This window comes from Mastomys coucha, chromosome X, assembly GCF_008632895.1.
Source record: "Mastomys coucha isolate ucsf_1 chromosome X, UCSF_Mcou_1, whole genome shotgun sequence".
NCBI classification, from domain to species: Eukaryota; Metazoa; Chordata; class Mammalia; order Rodentia; family Muridae; genus Mastomys; species Mastomys coucha.
The window spans coordinates 90,912,239-90,920,461 of NC_045030.1; the positions used below are offsets into that span (position 1 = coordinate 90,912,239).

Consider the following 8,223-nt stretch of genomic DNA (forward strand, 5'->3'; position numbering starts at 1 on the left):
GGATGAGAATGGAGACAGTAATGGAGGACAGGAAGGATAATGAAAATCATGATCTGAGTTCTAGCCCTGTTTAGCCACTCTAGATCCCTGATAGAAAGTGTTTCTATATTTCAGAGGCTGATATCAAGGATGTACTATAAGAGAATAGTACTGAAAGGGTCCTAAGGAAGGAGCTAAACTATATCTGCACTTAGAGGCAGAATCCCCAGAGAATCACCATAATCAATCGTAAGGCTCTCTTAAGTGGTAAAAATAATTAAATGTGTTCACAAAGAAAATAAAAACATAACAATTGTCTGGGCAATAGTGTCTCACTCCCTTAATCCTAGAAATCAGAGGTAGAGCCAGGCAGATCTCTGAGTTCAAGAGCAGTCCAGTCTAGAGTGACATCCAGGACAGCCAAGGCTACAAAGAGAAATCCTGTCTCAGACAACCAAAGAACATATCAATAGTTTTATTGTATAAAATAATATCATGAATTTCCACAAGTATACCTGGATACAAATAAGTTTCCAAATAAGTAAGGAATAAAGTAAAAAAGGAAAAATTCTTTCTTTTAGTAGAATTCAAAATAATATGCATTCAAAGAAAGTGAAATTGAAAAATTGCCTGTTGAGTTCACACCACTATATTAATTATAGATAAGATTCAATGATGGACACCAACATAGTGGATATTTAATGAAATTGAGAAATCAATATCTTCCCCAAAATAGTTACTTGACTGAAAACAGATAAATAGTAACTTTATAACTCAGAAACTTAAAAAAGAAAACAAACTATATCAACCAAATGATTATGCTCATATGTGTGGCCTGAGTTCTTTACCTAGCAACACACACACACACACACACACACACACACACACACATGCACATACAGAGATAGATAGATAGTGAGAGAGAGAGAGAGAGAATGACTGAGAGAGACAGAGACTGAGAGACAGAGAGAGACAGAAAGAGAGAGAGAGAGACAAAGAGACAGAGACAGGGAGACAGAGGAGACAGAGATGGAGAGAGGCACACACATACTCCAGAAAAGGGTAGGCCAAAGAATAGGTCAAAGAAAGCAAAACAGATTTATATTTTAGTACCAATTAAATACTAATGGCTCCAGTAGCATATGTATAGCAGAGGATGGCCTAGTTGGTCATCAATGGGAGGAGAGGCCCTTGGCCCTGTGAAGGTTCTATGCCCCAGTGTAGGGGAATACCAGGGCCAGTAAGCAGGAGAGGGTGGGGTGGTTAGCAGGGGGAGGGGGTTGGAACAGGGGTTTGTTTTTGTTTTTGTTTATTTTATTTTATTTTGGAGGGGAACCTGGGAAAGGAGATATTGTATGACATGTAAATAAAGAAACATCTAATAAAAAAAAATCTTAAGAAAAGAAACAGATCTAATGAAGAGTTCTCAGAGCATATGTGTATTACTCTAAGATGGGTATACTAGTGTACTGATATAATTCCTCAAGAGCGTAAGCTGCTAGGAAAGTGTAAGTCTGACTCTAGTCTGTTACTGTTTTTTTTTTCTTCTCTCCATTATCCTCTTGCTCTCTTTCTTTCACTGTCCAGCTTACTGTTTGAGAATTGATCTTTAGCTTCCAAGAAGGTTGTCACCATGGCAACAGAATGATGTGACAATGCCTTGAGGGTCCTTACCAGAACTGGGCATACCTTGGTGCTGCATACTTGAAACCCCAGCACTGTGAGTGAAATAAACTTTTTCGTAAGAATATTGCTTCCTGCATACCAACAAAATCTATATAGTTAATAGACAGATAGATAGATAGACAAATAGATAATTATGGAGTCTAATAAATTTGATAATTAACCATATGAAAGCTAGAGAACTTAGTATACTGGTAGCATGGCTCCTGATATCTGGGGGGAGGGGGGATAGAGCCAGTAAATTTAGTCATATAACACTCACTTCCAAGCTGTAATCCTGAAAACCTGGTGGGGATGTACTGGAGAACAAAGGCTGGAAAACCTAGATTCTGAAAGTCAGGAGGAGGAGAAGGCTATTCCAGCAGTGTGGCAGGTGTTGGAGGCCAGGGGAGAGAGATTTTCTATTTTAGTTATATCTTTCCTCTTGACCCAATGGAGCTTGTTAATACTGAAGCAAATTTTTTTCACTCGGTCAACTAATACAAATGCTAGTCATCTCTAGGACCATTATTATAGGAACATCCAGAAAATTACTATATTAGTTAAATGGACATCTAAAATTAACCATCACAGTAGTCCAATAAATTTGGACTGAGATGTATATATATAAATTTGATTTATTATCTTTGTTGGTTTCTCCAAATACTTTTCTGTCCCTAGATTATAGATGTTAAATAAATAGAAATATTGTTACATTTATTTTTCCTATGATAAAAACATATCTCAAAATCATTATAAATGAGCAATTCAAGTATAGGAGCATTGTGTTTATTGATGGATTTTTTTAAAAGTAAGATCACCATGTCTTTTTTTCTAAGATCCTTTACATACCTAGAATTTGATTTATATGTAATCTGAGTAAATTCTTCCCTATGAACAGTTTTAATCAAATCATGAATCTCCTATTTATGAAATTACTGATACCTCATAACCCAAGATATATATTAAGTATTGATATATGAATCTTCCTTTTAAATCCTTTGCTACTTTTTTATTATACAGATATTAACATTTGTAAGTCAGAATTTTGTCTCCACATTTTCTAGCTTAGAGTGCAAAATCCAACAATGTATTAACATCTAGTCTTTGTATCAGTTACAACTCTTAGAGAATTTTTCTTTGATTGAACAATGTTTTAAGGGAGGTTCACAGATCCTGATAGGAGCTGCCATAGCAAGAAGCATAGATGCTTGGAACTATTGTATTTGAATCATTCAGCTCATTTGCTCACTAGGATTTTCTAATTATAGTACTTCCTTTTGATTTTTTTCTACAGAGAAAGAATGTACTGGTCCAAGTGAACTGACTCTCTAGTCAGGTTGACAGTTGTTTTCTCCTGTTAAATTAACAGGTGAGTGTTCAGGTTTACTCTGAATATCCTGGGGATTTCATCGCATAGAATAACATCTCTAAATCTGATGGCCCAGAAACAGGGAAAACACTTGAGTTTCCAGACCTGGATCATGATAAATACCTTAAAGAAATTCCACTGGGTGAGCCCTTTGTAGATCATTTCTTCTAGTATTGTACCTATATATCAGAATGTTATTTATCTTTTTTGCAGCTTTCTGTATAATATTCATAATTAAGAAATAAGAGATGGCTTGATTCCAGTATTATATAAAATGATCACTACATTCTTATAATAAAATGTATTTTTCTTTATATAATGTCACTTTGAATAAGCTTAGATTATCTTCAATATGTTCAAATGGCAAACATACTTTCTGTTGGGAAATCCTAGGAAGAACATCATAAAAAATTATTAACAATATTTTATTGTTTGTAAAAGTTTTATTGTCACTCCTTTTGACATTTTGCACTGAATGATTGAGGTGAATTTTACTTTGTTTAGATTTATTTATTTTATTTTAGGTGTATGAGTGTCTTGTCTGCATGCACATATGTTCAACATGTACATGCTTGGTGCCTAATGTTCTTAGAGAAATGTATTGAATCCCCTGCAACTGGAGTTACAGATAGAGTTATAGTTCCATTTGAGTGCTGGACACTGATCCCTGGTGCTTTCAAGAGCAACAAGTACTTTTAACAACTGAGCCATGTCTCTAGCGTCTTAATAATAAATGAACCAGAAATAATTTTAAATATAGAATAAAAAGAAATATTGGTTAAACTTTTGAAAAATAATACAGGAAGTAAATAGAATACAGGTTAAAATTTGGAAAAATAATTCAGGAAGTAAATAGAATAAGCTAATATTAATATTTTCCTTTTTAATCCATCAACTTGACAAGCACAGGTTCAACTTGTCATGAACACTGAATCACAATTTCAATAGGGATGAATGAATAGAAAATAAAGTTTTTTCCACACTACAGACAAAATATAATGGTTCTATAGTCAGTTTGCATAAGTTCATAAAGCTAATATGACCTACATTGAGTGAGTTCTATGATTTTTAATCTCCTAGTTTCCTAAACTTCATAGTATTTAATATGTAGACTCTGTAATAGATATAGATAAACTTTGTTAAATGTTACATTGATGTGAAAGAACAAGCCACACATGAACAATTCTAACGCTTTTTAAATTATTGCCACATTGATTTGAATTAATCTATAATCAAATTATTCTCACAGTCAAAAATCCAGGTATTACTTTAAAATGTCAAGTATTATCACTTTCTGTATGCACATCCTATTTAGAGATGTCAGTCTATATGATTGACACTTGATTTTACTTTGTTTTGTTCTCTTACAAGATATCAGTAAGTTCAGTATACATTTTTAGTTAGCTCTCAAAGAATGTTTCAAAAAATGATGGTATTTTGTTATTTCATCAGAATGTATATATCAAGGCACAATCATGTATATGTATGTATACATATATATACATACATATGCATATATATGCAAATTTTCAAACAGTAATGAGTCTTGTAGTGGTACAGGTTTTGTCTCCCTATATCCATGAAAAGGAGTTTAGATAAAGACTTTAAACTCATGCTTTTGCCTAAACATGAAAAATCATGGCACATACATGGTTTATAGTCCTTTATCAAGATCATTTCTTAATTGAATAGATTTCAAGCTTGGCTTATCAGTAGGGGAATTTTCCAGAAATAATGTCAAATTGGTTACCATTGTATTTATTTACAGTTATTTAATGCTAAATCAAACATCAAACATTTTCAGAGGACAGGAAGATTTCTTTCTTACATGTTCATTTTTGTTGTTGTTGTTGTTGTTTTCAAGACAGGGTTTCTCTGTGTAGCCTTGGCTGTCCTGGAACTCACTCTGTAGACCAGGCTGGCCTTGAACTCAGAAATCCACCTGCCTCTGCCTCTCAAATGCTAAGATTAAAGGCCTGCGCAACCACCGCCCAGCATTTTTTTTTTTTTTTTTTTTTTTTAGCATGATAGCCATTATTTTATTTTTTTCAACTGGATATTTTTTTTATTTATATTTCAAATGTTATACCCTTTCCTGTTTTACCCTGTGAAAATTCTACTATAACTTCCCCCGAGCCCTGCTAGCCAAACCACCCTCTCCAGCTTCCTGACCCTGGCATTCCCCTACACTGGGGCATAGATCCTTCACAGGGCCAAGGGTCTCTCCTCCCATTGATGACTCACTAGGCCATCCTCTGCTACATATGCAGCTGGAGCCATGAGTCCCACCATGTGTACTCTTTGGTTGGTGGTTTAGTCTCTGGCAGCTCTGAGGGTACTGATTGGTTCACATTGTTGTTCCTCCTATGGGGCTGTAAAACACTTCAGTTCCTTGGGTCCTTTCTCTAGCTCCTTCATTGGGGACCCTGTGCTCAGTCCAATGGACAACTATGAGCCTCCACTTCTGTATTTTTCAGGCACTGTCAGAGCCTCTCAGGATACAGATATATCAGGCTCCTGTCAGCAAGCACTAATTGGAATCAACAATAGTGTCTGTGTTTGGTGATTGTATATGGAATGGATCTCCAAGGTGGAGCAATCTCTGGATTGTCATTCCTTCAGTTTCCGCTCCACACTTTGTCTCTGTAATTCCTTCCATGGGTATTTTATTACCTCTACTAAGAAGGATCAAAGTATCCACACTTTGGTCTTCCTTCTTCTTGAGTTTCATGTGATTTGTGGATTGTATCTTGGCTATTCTGAGCTTCTGGGCTAATATCCAATTATAAGTGAGTACGTACCATATATGTTCTTTTCTGATTGGGTTACCTCACTCAGGATGATATTCTCCAGATGCATCCATTTGCCTAAGAATTTCATAAATTCATTGTTTTTAATAGCTGAGAAGTACTCCATTGTGTAGATGTATCATATTTTCTGTATCCATTCCTCTGTTGAGGGACATCTAGGCTGTTTAGAGTTTCTGGCTATTATTAATAAGGCTGCTATGAACATAGAGGAGCATGTGTCCTTATTACATGTTGGAGCATCTTCTGGGTGTATGCCCAGGAGTGGTATAGCTGGGTCCTCAGGTAGTACTATGTCCAATTTTCTGAGGAACTGATAAACTGATATCCAGAGTGGTTATAACAACTTGCATTCCCACCAGCAATGAAGGAGTGTTCCTCTTTCTCCAGAACCTTGCCAGCATTTACTATCATCCGAGTTTTTTATTTTAGCCATTCTGACTGATGTAAGGTAGAATCTCAGGGTTGTTTTGATTTGCATTTCCCTGATGACTTACGATGTTGAACATTTCTTTAGGTGCCTCTCAGCCATTTGGTATTCCTCAGTTGAGAATTCTTTGTTTAACTCTGTACCCCATTTTTAATAGGGTTATTTGGTGCCCTGGAGTCCAAATTCTTGAGGTCTTTGTATATATTGGATATTAGCCCTCTATCAGATGTAAGATTGGTAATGAGCTTTTCCCAGTCTGTTGGTTGCCATTTTGTCCTATTGATAGTGCCCTGTGTCTTACAGAAACTTTGTAATTTTATGAGGTCCTATTTGCCAATTCTTGATCTTAGAGCATAAGCTATTGGTGTTCTGTTCAGGAAATTTTCCCCTGTGCCTATGTGCTCGAGGCTATTCCCCCATTTTAGTTTCCATTAGTTTCTATTATTATCTGGTTTTATGTGGAAGTCCTTGATCCACTTGGACTTGAGCTTTGTACAAGGAGATAGGAATGGATCAATTTGCATTATTCTACATACTAACCACCAGTTAAGCCAGCACCATTTGTTGAAAATACTGTATTTTTTCCACTGGATGGTTTTAGCTCCTTTATCAAAGATCAAGTGACCATAGGTGTGAATTGAAAACCATTTCTGGGTCTTCAATTCTATTTCATTGATCTGCCATACTATCACTATACCAATACCAGGATTTTTTTTTTTTTTTAATCACAATTAAGGGAGTTAAGGGATGGTGATTCTACCAGGAATTCTTTCATTGTTGAGAATAGTTTTCACTTTCTTAGCTTTTTTGTTATTCCAGATGTATTTCCAAATTTTTTTTCTATCTCTGTGAAGAATTGACTTGGAATTTTAATGGGGATTGCATTGAATCTGTAGATTGCTTTCATCAAGATGGCCTTTTTTACTATATTAGTCCTAGTAATCTACCATATTTTGAGATAGGAGATCTTTCCATATTTTAAGATCTTTGATTTCTTTCTTCAGAGACTTGAAGTTCTTGTCATACAGATCTTTCACTTGCTTAGTTAGAATCACACCAAGGTATTTTATATTATTGGTGACTATTGTGAAGGGTGTTGTTTCCCTAATTTCTTTCTCAGTCTGTTTATCCTTTGCGTAGAGTAAAGCCACTGATTTTCTTGAGTTAATTTTATATCCAGCTACTTTTCTGAAATTGTTTATCAAGTTTAGGAGCTCTCTGGTGAGAACTTTTGGGGTCACTTAGGTATACTATCATATCATCTGCTAATAGTGATAATTTGACTTCCTTTCCAATTTGTATCCCTATGATCTCCTTTTGTTGTCTAATTGCTATGGCTAGGACTTCAAGTACAATATTGAGTAGGTAGGGAGAAAGTGGGCAGCCTTGTCTAGTCCCTGATTTCAGTGGGATTGCTTCAAGTTTCTCTCCAAATAGTGTGATGTTGCCTACTGGTTTTCTGTATTGCTTTTACTATGTTTAAGTATGGGTCTTCAATTCCTGATCTTTCTAAGACTTTTATCATGAAGGGATGTTAGATTTTGTCAAATACTTTCTTAGCATCTAATGAGATGATCATATGGTTTTTTTCTTTGAGTTTGTTAATATACTGAATTACATTGATAGATTTCAGTACATTGAACCATCCCTGCATACCTGGAATGAAGCCTACTTGGTCATGAGGGATGATTGTTTTGAAGTGTTCTTGGATTTGGTTTGTGGGAATTTTATTGAATATTTTTCCGTCAATATTCATAAGGGAGTTAGGTCTGAAGTTTTCTTTCTTTGTTGGGTCTTTTGTGTGGTTTAAGTATCAGAGTAATTGTGGCTTCATAGAACAAATTGGTTCGAGTACTGTCTGTTTTTAATTTGTGGAATATTTTGAGGAGTATTGGTGTTAGGTCTTCTTTGAAGGTCTGATAAAACTCTGAACTAAACCCATCTGGTCCTGGGCTTTTTTTTTTTTTTTTTTT

At 35.3% G+C, this 8,223-nt stretch overlaps 1 protein-coding gene across 3 annotated transcripts in view; it reads left to right on the top strand.

Moving 5' to 3' along the window:
* The first annotated feature begins 1,637 nt into the window (after positions 1–1,637).
* The window catches only part of LOC116093527 (protein PPP4R3C-like), a 121,126-nt gene continuing 114,540 nt past the window's right edge, over positions 1,638–8,223 (top strand). For all 3 annotated transcript variants that reach the window (XM_031375021.1, XM_031375011.1, XM_031375029.1), the window contains exons 1-2: positions 1,638–1,699; positions 2,939–3,013. The gene's annotated coding sequence lies outside the window, so the exon portion shown is untranslated. The remainder of the gene's footprint in view (positions 1,700–2,938; positions 3,014–8,223) is intronic.